Source organism: Somniosus microcephalus, chromosome 14 (assembly GCF_052327205.1).
Source record: "Somniosus microcephalus isolate GS21.2 chromosome 14, FLI_Smic_1.0, whole genome shotgun sequence".
Classification (NCBI taxonomy): domain Eukaryota; kingdom Metazoa; phylum Chordata; class Chondrichthyes; order Squaliformes; family Somniosidae; genus Somniosus; species Somniosus microcephalus.
Window position 1 is genome coordinate 88,829,567 of NC_141000.1, and position 18,317 is coordinate 88,847,883.

Genomic DNA, 18,317 nt, shown 5'->3' on the forward strand with positions numbered 1-18,317 from the left:
GTCTGCAGCGAAGTGCCTGTCTTTCTAACTTAAGCTAGCTCCACTTTCCAATAGTGCATATTATATCAGCCACTTTACATCAATGTTTGTTAACCATTATATGTTAATATCTCTAAAATCTACAAAGGGCATCTAATGCGAACCTCATTCTAATTACACTGTAATTACTAGAGGAAAAGATATAGAGCTGAATTTTCCAGGGTGGTAATGGGCACGATCGGTGGTGGGTCAGGTGGGAATGTTGTTTTTTTTTTTTACAGCGGGTCAACTCACTCCCACACGCCTTTGCCACAGGTGCATCTGTCAGCGTGGAGCTGACCTGACCTGCAGCGGCTGGGGACTCAATTGAAATCATTATGAGGTACTTTACAGGCACTTAAGAGCCTTTTTACTCCATACTTTTTCAATTTCCCTGCATGGCCACGGGATTCGGAAACCACGTCTGTCAACCTGAGGCGTAAGTTCCATCGCCATTGCTCCAGCTGATTACTTGACAGCATGGAAAACAAACCAAAATAAAAACATGTTGATGACATTAGTTAACAGATTGATGGAGATTCTGTTCTACTTGAAAAGCTACTGGTAAATGTTAATTCAGAAATTTCTGAAGGGATGTGAGTGCTGAAGGCTCCCATCCTACCTTGGATGGTGAGGGAAATACATTTTTCACTGGCCATTCTTGGCTGTTGCCTTCCAACTGAACAGTAATTGCAGTGAATTGATCTGCACTATATAAAATGACATATAAAATTTAAATACATTTTTGTGTTGTTTCTGGTCAGGTTTTTCTCACAGTATACTGTGATTGTCCATTTACACATTAAATCCAGTCATCAACCGTAACAATTTTATTCTCATCACTCATTCCACTGGTTCAACTGGCTTTCAGTCCCTGAATATGACTAATTTAATTTTTCAGTCTGAGACTTTAGGGTGAATTTCTGCAGAGGTTCTCTCACTTGTCCATTGTTAACTTCAACAGAAGAGCTACAGAAATCCCAGAAGCACATTGTAAGCACCACTTACACTGTTTGTCAGGGATCCTGCAGCTCTTCCGCTGAACTTGCATAAGATTGTAAATCCACCCCTTTACAATTACTTTTAAAATCTGCTTAATTTTATATATTACCTATACACACACATCATTTATTTGTACCAGTTACTGCTACTAAAGTCTATAGATTTGTGACTAAAGCACCAATAACTTCCCAATTAATGTACTTTTTAAATTATGTTCTTGATCGTATTTGCAGATAGTGTCATATTACTTAATAATGATAATATTATTTAAATATTTGTCACTAACTTTTATTATATTGGCCCAGAAATTCGTGTCGGAGGCTTCCCATGGGTGCAAGCCTCTGACCTGCACTTACCTAGCGCGCCGGCCATTGAGCTGTGGGCCCACGTGGGATTCCGATCCTGGGCCTGCTCCAACTGCCGGTGTGCAGTGCTTGCGTATCCCAGGGGCGCAGTTAGTTCGATGCGTCCCCTGGGATCACGTGGGCCATGGAGAGCCAATGGTAGCAGGGAATGCCCATTCATAAAATTGACAGGAAGAGCTGTCAAAACTATAAATACTATAAGCCCCAAAACATCACTAAAACTTCAAATAATTTTTTTTTTTTAAATCACATTTTTAAAATAACTATAAATTACATAAAATAACTTTTAACAATAATTTAAATTTTTGAAAAAATTAATTACGTACATTTTCTAACGGGGCTAAAAATAAACTTACCTTTCTTTAAAGTATTTAAAAATAATTAACTTGTAGAAAAAATGTTTTAATTTTAATTAATTCACCACTTACCTTGTTGAAAGCAGGCCTTGCGCCTGCTTTTTACATGTGTAACTCCTGGAGACTTACCCTCCCGGAGAAACCTGGAAAAAAAATGTAAGTTCCAGGCGCACGCGCTGCCTCTCTGGCACATGCGTTCGACCTCTGACCCCCTTCCTTTAAGGGAATGGAAGTTCCGGTTTCCCGCGTATGCGCAGTGCATGCACGAAACCGGCACTTACGTTGGGCCTATGGGTGAATACCCCATGCGTACTCACCCGTGGAGACCCGAATTTCTGGGCCATAATTGTACAGTAAAGATTCAACACCCACTATGTTAGATTAAACTTAAAATGTAATGTGGCCAGGGTCCCTTTAAAGATCCTGGCTTAAGACACGTCATGAATGATGTCAGCAGACCCACTCCATCTCATTGGGCCGGGTAACGCACCGGGCGGGATGCAGCCAGCAGCGGGGTCGCGACCCGCCACGGACACCGGCCGCACCGGACCCGCCCAGGTAAGGAAAATTCTGGCCATAGAGTTCAATGCTGGGGAGAGATTGACCACAGTTCTGCCACTTCAACCTTCTCATTTCCCATGAAGAAGAATCCCTTAAACTCCTGCTGAGGCCAACAGCAGGGGAGGTTGATGGCAGGGAAATGGGAGAGCAGGTATCAGGTGAAGGTTTAGTTTGGCACCTTTCTGCTCATCCAACTCACAAGGCAGAACCACCCACCTCTTGTATGCAGCACACCTTCTGAAACCTCGGCTAATCTTTTTATTTCAAGTCGAGAACTTGGTTCCATTGCAACCCATTCTAACCTCACATTTTCCCCTCCTCCAGGGGTAGCTAAGGAAGAAGATGCAGAGGAGGAGGCAGAAGAAATTGAAGGCCCTTCTGCATTTGGCCCTTCAAATACACCCCGTCATACCCTCTGTCTAGAGACATGCACTTGGGAGGCATTAGAAAGTGAGGTAGGCAGCAGTGCACAGAGCACTTGTGGGCAGGAAGTGGAAAATGAAGAGCCAGATGTTTCTCAGCAGATGGTCAGGAGACATCTGTCCTTGGCTGAAGAGCCTGAGGTCCCCAAACTGACAGGTCCAAGAAGGATGTTTGCTGTGCATTGCACCAATGTGCAGGTACTAGGGACAGCCTCGGAAAAAGTGCAATTCCTGGCAAGTCAGGTGAAATAATTCATGCCTATCATGCGGCACACCGGGAGGGATGGCATCACAATAATGTGGCATCTCCAAACAGAGCTGAAGCAGTCGCCCCCATTACAGCAACCCAAAGAGCAGGTATATCTTCCTCACTGGCTACACAGACTACAGCTGTGGAGGCCATAGGTGACAACCCTCTGACTGTCTCTTGCAGCATCCAAACTTTTGGCGGTAGACTACAGGCAATTATCTCACACAAGGCTTCAGTGATCTGATTGATATTATTTGGTCTACGTTCCCACTGACGAGTGGCCATTCAGAGCCAGGGCCCAGCAAGAATGCCACAGCAGGATGTCACTCATGTGATGCTGCAGTCTTTCATGATAGCAGCTCTTGTGTGCGCACCCACCAGCTTCCTCAGATGCCTGCACATGGAATGGAAAGAAGGCTATCCAGGCATCAACAGTAGATATGCAGCCTGCAGCTGGCCATGAGATGAGGGTTACTTCAGTCCCATAAGGCTTAATTATACAGTCAACCGCCAGCTACATCCCATGCTCCTGCCTCTCAGGTAGCACCTCAGAACAGGAGAATAGGCTTAAGATGACAAAAATTACGCTCAATTACTAAAGAGAATTGTAGTGAGAAACAGTAATTAGCTACCACGGTAGTTGGTGCTGTAAATAAATGTTGGGCCTCACTGAAGTTCTGCATTTTTGTTGAAAATGTTTTTGTAAATGATTTCAATTGGCTGGCATGAAGTGGCATCGGCAGCGTGGTGTAGTTTGTTCCGTACACAGAAGATTCTGGGCATGGTGTAACCTCTGGGATGGGAAGGGGAAAGATGTTGACTTGATTGTTATGTCTCTGGCAGCTGGCAATGGGTTGCCCTTGTCTTCCACTTCCTCTATCTACTCGTAGGTGCCTTCTTCCACCTGATCTCCTTGGGTGCCTTCCTTTCTGTGCCCTTCATGAAGAGGCCTCTTCAAAAAGCAAAGTTGTATAGACTCAGCACAGTGGAGCAGATTTTCTGCCCCACCCTCCCCAGATCTGCTTGAAACTGGGTGGACAAGGAATAGAAGATCAACCTTTAAGCGAAGAGCTGTTAATGAAACCATACTTCAAAGATATAATAGGTACCTTTCAGATACCTGTGGAGTGAAATTGGCGGTAGCCGCAAAACGGGCGATAAGGAGTCCGCTGTCCGTTTTACACCCTGCCTGGTTATCTTTTCGATTGAATACAACCAAAGACCAAATTCACCCCCATGGTTTCAAGCATAGTCTCACATCTCCTGGACAAAACAAACCTCTCAAAATCTTGCTAATGAGACACCTCTTGGTGAGACAGCCATTTTAGATAACAGCTTTGGCTCCTGCAGGGAGAAACTTATGTATGTTGTCCGAGGAAACAATTATAGCATTTTATCCTGACATCGGACTGTCTACAAGCAGTCAACAATACACAGCCATTGCCATAGAAATGTCCTCGTACACCCTGGACAGGATTTGTGCATTTCTCATCTTCCCCTGGCCACCGCTTCCTTCCCGACCCAATCGCCCCATTCCAGGTTGCCTCCTTCCTGGTTGCCCCCCCTTCATTACTTACCTGAGGGTCGCTGCTGCTGATATTAGTGTCCACAGCTTGCCACTCGATGGTCAATATCGTCCACCTTGGACCTCATCATTTAAGAGCAGGGATCGTTCCATGCGCCCCCGCTCGCCCAAAGATGGGCTGCCCGAATGTCTAGGTCCACAGGTCCAAAGTCACCTGCTACTTCCAAGCATGCTACACTTACCACGGCATATCTCAAATTACTGAAATACTGTACCCCAAAATATTATTTTCTGAGATTAATCTAATTTGCATTTAAATTAATCAATACTAACAGCTTCCACTATCTTCCTAGGGAACATGGTGACAAAAGAACTGTCATGCTGTGAAATATGTATATCTTGTACATGCATTATTGTAAAGTGGAGATAACCTCAACAATGGACTCCAAGAGATGCCTCCAAAAACTAATAGCATTTGGAGGTGACATCATTGTTTCAGAGCCGCAGAAAGCTTTGACTTACAGTTAATGAAAGGATGGATTTGGAAAAATAGTAGTTTAAATCCTAATTCTGTGAGGTATTGGCAATAATGATAGAAGGGTGGATGTTTGTGTCTTCAGTTAACTGCTGGGTGCTGTTAGCCCAATTGCAAAATGTGGTTTAGGAGTGGCGTCATCGTCACAGGGCCATTATCAAGGTCCATTTAGTTCACCTTGTATTATGCAACAATAATGGCGTTCTTGACTAATTATAGCAATCAATCTCTATCAAGGCCGTTGCTTTGATGCCTAATACAATCAAGCTGATGGACGATATCATTTTCAAGGACTATGCTTAACTACAAAGACAAAATATCCTTTTTACACTAGGACTTTCCTGTGGTCCTCAGTCTTCTATTTGTCATGGCATTACCATGGATGGGAATGGATAGGGGCTTGACTTACTCCTTCCCAAAATACAATCAAGTCTAGCAAGCAAAAATGCGTGCCTGGCACATTTGTTATCACCAAGCATGGCTCAGTTTAGCAGCAGGTCAAAAAACTACATACATCTCCACCCCACTGGGTGTAAAAATAGTACCACTTGTAGTAGGCCATTTCCTGTGAAAGTGACAAGAGCAGGTAAGTTTTGTATAAAATTTTCCATTCATCAAACAAAACCAGGTGCAAATTTGATACAATCAGAGGTTAACCACAGTTTTTTTTTTACATACACAAAATGCTCAAGCTTCAGTTGCTATGTTACATGCTGGTAACTGGTAGAACTCTGCAGGGTTTTGTCATCAAAAGATATTCTTGTGAAGATCCATTACGCACATCTGAACTTAAAGCCCCCAGTACTTACAACACAACCTGTAACAATTAACGTGTTATGTTCCCATCCGTAGTGGAGAAGGTTTGGGCCCACATTCTCCATACCACATCAAAGATAATGAGTGCGTGAACTTGTCAGAAAGCAGGTGAGTTAAAACCAGTGCTGACTGTAATCTCTCTGTAAATAGAGATGTATTATTCAACTACAGAGGCTGCAGTCTTTGTTTTCTTGGTAGATCCTGACTAGTCCTTGCAGTCTTATATAACGGGTGCTGTCCAGCCCGACGACACAACAACAACTTGAAGTTATACAGCACCTTTAACGTAGTAAAATTCCCCGAGGCGCTTCACAAGAGTGTAATCAGACAAAAATTGACACCGAGCCAAAGAAGGAGACATTAGGACAGGTGAACAAACGCTTGGTCATAGAGGCAGGTTTTAAACAGCATGTGACAGGAGGAGAGGCGAAGAGGTTTGGGGAGGGAATTCCAGAACTTAGGGCCTAGACGGCTGAAGGCACGGGCTCCAATGGTGGGGTGAAAGAAGTGGAGGATGCCCAAGAAGCCAAAGTTGGAAGAATGCAAGTTCTGATAAATCCCACCTGAAACTTTAGCCCTTCTTTATTGTTCCGATGCTGATCAAACAGCTCTACAGCATCTTCTGGTTTTTTTACTTAATTTTTGCCAGCTTTACACTTTTGATGTGCAAATTTGCACTGCTGTCTCCCAGCTGCTGACAGAGGCAGTCTTCTTACGTAATTTGCTCTGTCTCTGAATTCTGTCCAGCTTTAGGCTGGGGGCTTGTTCTCTTGTGCCAATATTGGTAGATTTAGTGCCGTGGAATTCGAAAAGAGGTAGAATCAGTTACGTAAGGAGACTGCAGCAGTCGGCAGCCTGGGCCAGGAACCGATCTACAGACGGAGCAGCATTACAGGCAAGAATCAGCTGCCTTCTGCCATCTCTCATGCCGCATGCCTTGGCCTCATTGTGGCTTCACCCTGATCTAGAGCGCTCCAACTCCCTCTTGGGACGCTAAAACTGAAATTAGCAATCGCCAACACTATTTTTCACTGGTAGCGCCCAGGCGATGTTAGCAACCCAAGATGGTCGCTAACTAATTTTTCCCCTACAGTAAGTAAATTACAAAGAGATAAGAACTTAAGAATTAGGAGCAGGAGTAGGCCATACAGCCCCTCGAGCCTGCTCCGCTATTCAATAAGATCATGGCTGCTCTTCAACCTCAACTCCAGAGAGATATAGGCCCTGAATTTCCGATCAGAGGCTTCCTGCATGCAGATGCCTCCAATCGGAAAAAATCTACGCACTTACCTGCTTGCTCCGTAGGTCCCGAGACTTGCGATCCTGGGCCTCTGATCTACGAAATGCGCAGAGGCCCAGGTATCCCAGGGGCGCATGCGGTTCGCAAGCACCCCTGGGATCACGTGGGCCATGGGGAACCAATCAGAGAAGGGAATCCCCCTGCACACTTTTGATAGGTCTGTACGGACAGATCTGTCAAAAGTATGAATGGGATCACATTTAAAAACCTGGTTAAACATTAAATACATTTTTTTCAAACCACATATTTAAAATTAGTTAAAATTACGCTAAATTAAATATTTTAAACAAAAATTAAATTTTTTGAAAAAAACAATTAACGTTTTTACAGGGCTAAAAATAAACTTACCTTTTTAAAAAGTATTTTAAATTTATAAATAGTGAAAAAAATTTATTTTTAAAAATCTTTTTAAACTCTTATACTGGTAAAAGCAGGCCTTACACTTGCTTTTACCAGACGTAAGATTTTTTAAGGTTTTCAGCGGGCAGAGGTTGTGCAGAAAGCAGAACTTTCTGCCCGTGGAGGCCCTTTTTCTGGGGATGCAGAGGATCTGTCACGAGGATTCTTGTCAGATCGCAAGTGCCGGGTTTTAGCGCATGCTAAACCGTGGGTGTCGGAAAATCCAGCCCATAGACATACTAAGTGAATGGGCAAAACTATTCCAGATGGAGTTCAATGTGGGGAAGTGTGAGGAGAGGGAGAAGGAGGAGGAAATACTGAGGAAGGTAAGGGGCAATAGTGGGGGGCGGTGGGGAAGGAAGAAGAGGGAAGTGCTGAGGGAAGGTGGAGGCAACAACGAAAGGAGGAGAGGAAGAGGAAAGTTGAGGGAGATGAGGGGCAAGCTCATTCAGGCCCCACAAAGAAAGTGTGGGCTGCAGCCCTGGCTCTCCCCCTCCCGACCTGCAAAGCCCTGTCAACCTCCATCCTGCTACTTACTTGGATCCTAGCCTGGTGGCCTCTGGGGCTCCTGATCATAGCAGGCCCAAAGCTGGCAAGCTGCCCGTTCCAGGCAGGCAGTTGACTGGCAAATTGTTAATGAGGCCCGGCCGTTAAAAGTGGGCCAGACTTCCCACTGCAGTGCCCGAGTGGGTGGCCCTCAGTGCAAAGAAAACTAATTTCATGCTTATTTTATCTCCAAGATCATCTTTGGCTGGAGAACAATACCTTCCCCTCCCCCAAAACAAAGAAAACAAAAAGGAGAGATTTCCACAATACAAGTCTATGGTACAATTAAATACTTAGGCCTAGAAATTGGGTATAGCCCCGCTTGGGGCGGTAGAATTGGCGCTGCGCAAATTTTATAGCCAGACGCAACTTATCGCCACCTCGCGTGATATTGGGTTGCAGCGCCCCTAAAGGTGATTGCGGCGCAAAATCAGGCATTACACGGGACTCCTAAGGCGTTACTCAATATCGGCGCGGGTGCTGTCAATAATCGATGACCACGAGACTTTCAGGCGCCGGCCAGCTCTTAAAGGGGTGGGTCAGTAAGGATCAGCAGCCACACTCTGCGCCTTGTAGGCCTCAAAATCGGCGCTGGGCATTCTGTGGCGTTACAAACTTTGAGATGGAGAGGGTGAGGCAGAGAGCGGAGCGCTTTACCAATGGGGCATTGGATGCTTTGGTAGGCGCAGTGGAGTGCCGGCGAGCTGTACTGTACCCCGACAATGGCAGGAGGCATAATCAGAAGGAATACCGCAGAGCTTGGAGGGAAGTTTCTCAAAAGGTCAACTCCAACTGCACGGTGACCAGGAGCCCTGTGCAATGCAGGAAGAAATTCAATGACCTCACTCGGGTCGTTAGGGTGAGTGGTGTTTCGGCAATCTTCTTCATCCCTCCATCTGCACCTGACTTTATGGCCAGAGGGTGCGCGATGCCCCATTGGCCATCTGTCAGCAAGCACCCATGGCCCTTTCTGGGAACACACATGCACATTAAACTCAGGGCATCATGTAAGGGCTATTTCACCATGGGGGGCATGAGATGACAACTCAGGGCATGATGTAAGGGCTATTCCACCATGGGGGGCATGAGATGACAGCTCAGGGCATCATGTTTCATCACTTCCTGTCCTTTCTCCTGCAGGCCAAGCTGGCCAGGAACCGCAAAGAGCAGCTTCGGACCGGAGGAGGACGTCCTCGCCTCCAGACCCTCACGGACCTCGAGGAGAGAGTTCACCAGATTGTTGGAGGCCGGATGACTGGACCTGTCACCACTGGAACTGCCGACCTCCTTCCACTTGTTCCCCCCACCAGCATGCTTTTCACTCTGGACCCATGTCATAGCATTGCAGCAATCTTGCATCCTTTGCTGCCACCCTGTCCTTTCGCTAAAGCCACTCTTCAACCTCCCTGCTTTCAGATGCTGCATCACCAGCTCGGGAGATGAGCCCTCAAGCTGCCAGTGTCACTGACTCTGGAGGAGACCAGCAGGAGGAAGCCGGAACATCCATGCCAGCCTCAGGCGAGCCAGCCCATCTGGAGACTGGGGATAGTACTTCCCTGGAGGGGAGCGGGGGGTGGGGGTGGCTCTGATGAGGAACCAGTGGGCTGCAGCAACGCAAGGGGGGTAGGGAAGCTCGGGGGCCGTCTCCCCGGAGGGCGAGTCAGGCCGCGAGTACTGCTGCACATAGCGCGGAAGAGGTGCGGTCACTCACTGAAATGAGCACCCAGGCTCGGCTCAGGCACACTGAGCTGATGGCTGCAGTGGCAAGGATGCCTGAATCCGTCGAGACACTGGCGAGGAGTGTCCAAGACTTCGGGGCAGCACAGGCAAGGAGTGCGCAGGACTTCGGGGCAGCATAGGCAAGGAGTGCTCAGGACTTTGGGGCAGCACTGGAAAGGACTGTCCAGGACTTCGGGGCATCACTGGAAAGGACTGTCCACGGCTTCGGGGCAGCACTGGAAAGGACTGTCCAGGGCTTCACCGAAGCAGTGGAAAGGACTGTCCCGGCCTTCAGCGAAGCACTGGAAAGGACTGTCCAAGGCTTCACCGAAGCACTGGCACCTGCCATGCAAGTGCTGAGTGCTGCCACGCAGTCACTCACTGGCCTCATGCAGACGCAGATTGAGGCCACGCGAGCAATGGCTGCTGCCACCCTTGATGGATCAGGCAGGATTACCCGGGGCCCTTGCAGCACCACAGCAGGCCATCACTCTGTGGGCCAGCCGATTGGGGCGCATGCTGCGGTGCTGCCCCGTCAGAGTGCCAGTGTGTCGGCTGACCACGGAGCAGGTGTCCGCTCTCAGGATGTCAGCATTCCTGATGCCACCACTGGGACGTCTCCACTGCAGCTGCCACCACCTGCAGGACAGACTGCTTCCACCCATGCACAGTTGGAGCAGTCAGCATCCGGGCCCTCCAAGCCCAGAGGTCGTCCACGCCGTCCCTCAGGGGCTTCTGCGCTTTCGGACACTCAGCAGGCGTCCCCCAGCCTTGATGCAGCCACTGGGGTCCAACTACGGAGGAGCTGCAGGGAGGGAAGGGGCCGATCTCGTAAGAGAAGTAGATCACCATCAAGGGGTAAAGAGTAGAGGGAGCTGCTGAGGCGTTCGATTTGTAGAATTCAAGGCCGTATACACCTGCTGTGAGTGTTAGTAATGTTTTGGGTAGTCTGGCGGGTTTGCGAGACAGTTATGTGTTATTTCGTTAGTTATGCTTTCGGTTGCCATTGCTTTGTCATGTTGGAAGGAAGCACATTTTTGAAAATAAAGAAAAGGTTTTATTTACAATGGCCATCTATACTATTTGCAATCATTCTGGCCTTCATAGGCTTTGGGTGACCCGGACGGTTCTCTCCCAATGACACAAAGCATTCCGTCAGAGGGGCCTAGAACCGACCCCTTATGAGCCTCTGACGGACGGCCCTTCCAGTTTCTGGAACCCTCCTGTCTTCCTCCTCCTCCTCCTCCTCCCGTTTCCTCCGCCTCCTCTGCTGGTCCTTCAAGGTCGGCTGGCATTGGCTGGGTGCGTTGGATGGCGAGGTTGTGGAGCATGCAGCAGACAACGACGACGTGGGCGACTCGCTCCGGCAAGTACTGCAGGGCGCCCCCCGAATGGTCAAGACAGCGGAACCGCTGCTTGAGCACACCGATGTTCCGCGTCGCCTGATGGCTGGCGTTGTACTGCTCCTCTGCCGGGGTGCTGGGCGAGCGGAGCGGGGTCATAAGCCAGGGGCACAGATGATAGCCCTTGTCTCCGAGAAGCCAGCCTCGTGGGTGAGCCGGGGCCTCGAAAAGGTCTGCCACTGAGGTCTGTCGCAGGATGAAAGCGTCGTGGCTGCTGCCAGGGTATTGTGCGTTGACCGCGAGGATCAGCTGCCGGTGGTCACAGACCAGCTGTACATTGAGGGAGTGGAACTCCTTGCGGTTGTGGAACTCCTCGGGATTATGTACAGGCGCGCGCAAAGCCACGTGCGTACAGTCAATGGCGCCCTGCACCATGGGGAAGTCAGCTATTGCCGCGAAGCCCTGTGCGCGCTCCCACTGCTTCGCCAGTGTCAAAGGGAACGAGATGAATTGCCGCCTCTTATATAGGGCATCTGTAACTTGGCGGATGCAGCAATGCACCGCAAACTGGGAAATGTTAGCAATGTCCCCAGTTGCTGCCTGAAATGAGCTGCTGGCAAAGAAATTCAGGGCTACAGTAACCTTTACGGCCACCTACAGAGAGGTCCTGCACCGTATCTTCGGCTGCAAATTGTCCTGAAGCAGGTGGCACAGCTCAGTCACCACCTCCTTGTGGAATCGCAGCCTTCTGACACACTGCTCCTCCGACATGTTGTGGTAGGAGAACTGCTGCCTGAAAACCCTCGCCGCATAAGGTCTGCAGTGGTGACGTCTGTTGGCCCTCCCCCGTCAGGCCACTCCTGGCCCTCTCTCCCTCCGTCTCTGTGCCCTCTCAACATGGTCGACCAGCAGGACATTCCCCTCCAGAGCAGCCCCCATAATAAGAGCGAACAAGGTAAAGGTTGTAATGTCTCACCAGCAGCAAGGTAATGTTCACAGGGCTGACGGTCCTCTGGCACCGCTGGCTGAATGGCAGTAAGGCTCTCCCACTGCAGCTCTCTCAAACCAACCAACAAGTTGCGCTCTCAAAATGGCTGACGCTTTGATAACAGTGCAGTCCCCTTTAATGAGCGCCCCCCTAGCCCGAGAGTGCCTGGGGAACGTTCCAGTGAGCTGTCACTATTAGCACCAGGCAGAACGGAGGCGGGCGCCACTCAATTTCCGGTCCGGGGCGCCAAAAAGGCGTTGCACACTGAAATGATGTCAAGATCAGCCTGCGCCCGCGAGCGGGTGCTAAGTTTTTGCGCCGGCGCTAAGAGCCCACTCAATATGGGATGAGGCACTCGCCTCGCGGCGCCCGGCCGCTAGCTGCTTAGCCCCCCGCGCCTCGGCCTCTTTAGGCGCTAAGCCCTGGCGCTACCAACCGAATTTCTCCCTGTAGTGTATGTGCTTTAAGTCAGAACTACTTTTTACAGCTCCTGTATACTGTAGTACCGGCAGTAACCACACCAGTATATAAGATGTGCGCATGCCTCTGTACCCCAGTCTAGGGATCGCCCTCCTCCAGTAAAGACCTGTTATTTGTTATGTACAGCATCCGTATAATTATTTATCCACTAAACCACGGACCTAACAGTGGCGACGAGTGTTGATGCAAATCTACCTGCAACATTAAAATTTTTTTAAAAATAGTCGAGTACAGGAACACGGGCGTCGACCGCGAGCAACCGCCCAGCAGTCAGGCAGAGAGCCAACTTCACTGGGGAGGCTGTGGAGAGCCGGGCTTGGTTCCCCAGCCACAACGAGCAGTAAGAGACCGACGACAGGTCCAGAGCAGACCCTTCCCGAGCAGCGGCGGCTGGAGCCGACTGACGGCAGAGAGAGAGAGCCGGGCAGCATCGATGGGGTAAGAAAAAGGGTGAAGAGAGCAGGGCGCAGCCGGGGTTTGATCACCGAGCGGCGTCGAGGAAAAATACTGCAAAGCCGGAGAGAGGGTAAGAAACAGCCGGGTTCTAGACTGAGCGGCGTCGACAAATATCAAGAGAAGAACGCGCAGAGCACAGCCAGGGATCACGGGCTGATCAGGGTCCGCGGGGCGAAGCAAGGGGAGACGCCATTGAGCCGCGGAGGAGCAGGGAGAGTGCGGGAGGCGCCATTGAGCCGCGGAGAAGGAAGAGCGCGGGAGACGCCATTTTGCGAAGCCGCAGCGGAGAAGACAGGCGAGCGTGGGAAGGAAGGAAAGCACGGGAGACGCCATTTTGTGCCAGCGGAGAAGAAGGGGAAGCGCGGGAGGCGCCATTGGTGATAGTTAACGCACAACCAAGGATGCCAAAGAGTGGCAGTGTCTCTACGTTCGACAATGAAGTCGAAGATTGGGCGACATGTGGAACGTATTGAGGTGTACTGCAGGGCGAATGAAGTGCCAGATGCTAATAAAGCACTGGTTCTGTTAAATTCCATGGGTGCAAAAACTTATGGGTTACTGCGAAATCTAATAACCCCAGAGAAGCCGGTAAACAAGAATTTTGAAAGCATAGTAGAAATCCTACAGGACCACTTAAACCCCACACCGCTGCTGATAGCAGAACGATTTAAGTTCCATAAAAGGAACCAACACAAAGACGAAAGCAATGCTGAGTACCTAACGGAACTGCGCAAGCTATCGAAATACTGCCAGTTTGGAGCGGGACTAGCAGACACGTTAAGGGACAAGTTTGTGTGTGGGCTACAAAGTGAAGGAACCCAGAAACGGCTTCTATCAGAAAAGGACCTTACGTTGGACAAAGCTTTCAGTATGGCAGTATCACACGAAGCAGCCGCAAGGGGCGCTGCAGAGATACAACGGAGACCGCAAGAATATGGCACCAACGAAATGACCTATGGAACAGGGAAGTGCTATCGCTGCGGCAGAACAACACATGACCAGAAAGATTGTTGGTTCAAGGACCAAGTGTGCAGACAGTGTGGGAAAGCAGGACACATAGCAAGAGTCTGCAGGTCTGGGAAGAAAACCAACAGTAAGAAATCTCCACAGGAGGAGAAGTACAAAAGGTACACCAGGTGATGGACAGTGGTTCAGACGAACAGAAAAGTGACACAGACTCCGGAAGCAAGGAGCTGGGTTGTCTGAAACTACATAATGTAACCGAAATGGAGGATCACCAGACTATCTGGGTTACACTCAAGATAGACGGAGTCCAAGTGGAAATGGAATTGGACACAGGGTCAGCTCTAACAGTCATAAATCAAAGAGACTACAAGCGGCTATTTTCACACATACCCTTGAAAGCTACAGAGATTGTCCTGAAGACGTATACGGGGCAAAAAGTCTACCCCAAAGAAAAAATAAGGGTGAAAGTGACATATAAAGGTCAGGAAATACCTAAAATGGATATATATGTATTGCCAAATGGAGGACCACCACTGCTAGGACGTGAATGGATCCGGAAGATACATTTAGATTGGTATTCCATACAGGCACTGAAGGTGGAGGCCAAAAAGGATGACGACATCACACCTGGACGACTGTCAAAAATGCTAACTGACGCAAAAGTGTTCCAGGAGGGACTAGGAACACTAAAAGGAATAACAGCAACAATTAAAATAGAGGATAATGCAAGCCCAAAGTTTCTGAAGGCCAGACCAGTGCCTTATGCGATCAGACCAGCGGCTGAAGCAGAGCTGGAAGGGTTGGAACGTTCAGGAGTACTGTCCAAAGTGGACTGGAGCGAGTGGGCTACACCCATCGTTCCTGTAATGAAGAGGTCGTTGAGTAATACGCCTGGGGAACCAAAGAAGGTCCGCATCTGTGGGGATTTTAAGGTGACAGTGAACCCAGTCCTTCACACGGTGCAATATCCGCTTCCACGAATTGAGGATATTTTTGCCTCGCTATCTGGTGGTAAACGCTTCACAAAAATTGATCTAGCCCAGGCGTACTTGCAAATGGAGGTAGAAGAAGCTTTGAAACATTACCTTACGATCAACACCCATAAAGGTCTCTATCAATACAACCGGCTGGTGTTTGGAGTAGCCTCGGCTCCGGCTATCTGGCAAAGGGCGATGGATCAGGTCCTGCAAGGGATTCCAGGGACCCAGTGTTATTTGGACGACAACTTGGTCACGGGCGAAAATGACGGTGATCACCTCGCTAACTTGGAGAAGGTGCTCGCCAGATTAAAGGAATATGGGCTACGAGCTAATCGCCACAAGTGCGAGTTTTTCCAGAAACAGATCTCGTATTGCGGCCACGTCATTGATGAAGAGGGGTTACATAAGTCCCCTGACAAGATAGAGGCAGTCGTCAAGGCTCCAGCACTGGAAAATGCGTCACAACTGAGGTCGTTCCTCGGGCTGGTAAACTATTACCACAAGTTCTTACCAAATTTGTCTACGGTATTACACCCGCTGAACACCCTACTGCAAACAGGGGTACCATGGAAGTGGGATGACGAATGTAGACGAGCTTTCCAGAAGTGTAAAGAATTGATCACATCAAAAGAGGTGTTGGCCCATTTCAACCCAGCACTACCAATTCGTTTGGCATGTGATGCATCACCCTACGGCATTGGAGCGGTGCTGTCGCACAAATTCCCGGACGGTTTGGAGAGGCCAGTAGCCTTTGCGTCTCGGTCACTAACCTCAGCCGAGCGCAACTACGCCCAGATTGACAGGGAGGCCCTCAGCCTAGTATGGGGAGTAAAAAAATTCAACCACTATCTGCATGGACAGAAGTTCACCTTGCTGACTGACCACCAACCACTTGTCTCCATCTTTAATCCTAAGAAGGGCGTGCCAGTAATGACTGCACAGCGGTTACAAAGATGGTCCCTGTTTCTAGGGGTGAATCAATATGAAATAGAATATAAAGGCACGAGACACAGCATGGGAACGCTGATGGGCTATCGCGCCTGCCACTGCCTACTGTGGAGGAAGCACCAGCAGTGGACCCTATCGAGATATTTTATTCATCGATAATTGAACGATTGCCAGTAACAAACGCGGATATAGAGAAGGAGACCCGCAATGATCCGACGCTGTCACGGGTGTATGAATTGACGGTGAGGGGATGGCCAACACATGGCGACTCACTGTTGCCAGCATTCTCATCCAGAAGAGAACAGCTGTCAGTATGCCAGGGGACAGTGATGTGTGGATCCAGAGTGGTGATTCCACCCAAGTTAAGGGAGAGAGTGCTAAATGAGCTACATGAAGGTCATCTGGGGGGAGTGAAAATGAAAAGCCTTGCTAGGGCTTATGTGTGGTGGCCGGGAATCGATCAACAAATCGAAGACCTAACTAAGAGCTGCTTAGGATGCCAGAAGGTCCAAAATGCACCACCACATGCCCCTCTACACCCATGGGAGTGGCCCGCCTCTCCATGGCAACGGGTGCACATTGATTTCGCTGGTCCATTCATGGACTCAATGTTCTTAATAGCAGTGGATGCTCATTGAAAGTGGCCTGAGGTGATAAAGATGTCTTCAACCACTACAGAGAAAACGATTGCAGTCCTACGGACCATATTTGCCAGAAACGGGTTGCCAGAGCAGATCTGCTCTGATAATGGACCACAGTTTGTGTCCGATGAGTTCCAAAAATTCATGAAAAGGAATGGGGTAAGGCATTACACATCCGCCCCGTATCATCCAGCCACCAATGGATTGGCTGAGAGGTTCGTACAAACCTTTAAGAAGGCGATAAAGGCCATGTGCGACGAGGAAATTCCACTACAGCATAAGATGGACAATTTCTTATTAGCCTACCGAAACGCGACACATGCAGTTACCAACCAGACCCCGGCCATGATGTTCTTTAACCGAAGGTTGAGATCCCGTCTGGACTTGCTCAGACCAAATGTGCGAAGAAATGTTGAGAACAAACAATTCCAGCACATCAATGAGAAGCCGACAAGGAGCTTCAATGTAGGGCAACCAGTCTTGGCCCGTGACTATCGAACAGAGAAATGGCAACCCGGAACGATATGTACAAGGCAGGGGCCATTAATGTACACAGTGGATGTCGGGGAGAACATTGTGAGACGCCACGTCGATCAGATCTTAGCATCACAGGAATGTGTCAACCCCATGTCTCGAGTACCTGGGGATGAACCCGACATACCGGTAGCATCTACTTCAGACCCAGTAGCAGTGGAACCCGATGAACTACCCGACAAAAGGGGGTCAGAATTGCCTCTGCACCAAGAACAAGAACCTCCGGAAAGGCGCTATCCCAAAAGGGTCAGGAAGCTGCCCCAAAGACTGAATCTATAAATGGACTTTTGTTGTTGAATGTACATGTAAAAATGTAATTGTTATTTGAATATTAAGGGGGTATTATTAATCTAAAAAGGGAGGAATTGTAGTGTATGTGCTTTAAGTCAGAACTACTTTTTACAGCTCCTGTATACTGTAGTACCGGCAGTAACCACACCAGTATATAAGCTGTGCGCATGCCTCTGTACCCCAGTCTAGAGATCGCCCTCCTCCAGTAAAGACCTGTTCTTTGTTATGTACAGCATCCGTGTAATTATTTATCCACTAAACCACGGATCTAACACTCCCCTTTAATACTTTCTGTGGCTGAGTGTATACAAATAATAAATAACATTGTGCAGATCACAAGAACGGCAGAGAATCCGGAGCCTGCCATGTGGTGCGATAAACTGGATCTACGTTCAAATGTGCTTCAAATGCTACCATGAGGGACTAGATAATTATGGGTTCGGCACCTTTCTTTTCTTTTTTGAACCAAAATCAACTCCACCCCATCCTAATTGGATAGAAAATCTTGGCCTCCAAAATCTGTAGGGCAGCACATCTCGAAGCAAGTGCCAGGATGCAACCACCCTGGACTCCCTCCGCTGATTGTCGGGATCTGGAACAGGTGCTGTGATTTAAATGCCTTTAGCGGAGTGGGCACCCCTTCCCCCACCCACCCAGAAGAGACGAGAAAGTCCAGCCAAAGAGTGCGAGTCCCGGACTGGGAGAGAGATGTCGGGTCCCTCCCTGGAAGAAACACCTTATCTATTCCATTTAATATTTTGCATACTTCTACAAGGTCCACTACCTTACCAGCATCCTACAAATCCATCCTACCTATTCAAGTGGAAAACAGTTGCCTATTTAATTCAAATATAATCTGCAATTCGGTCAGTTGGA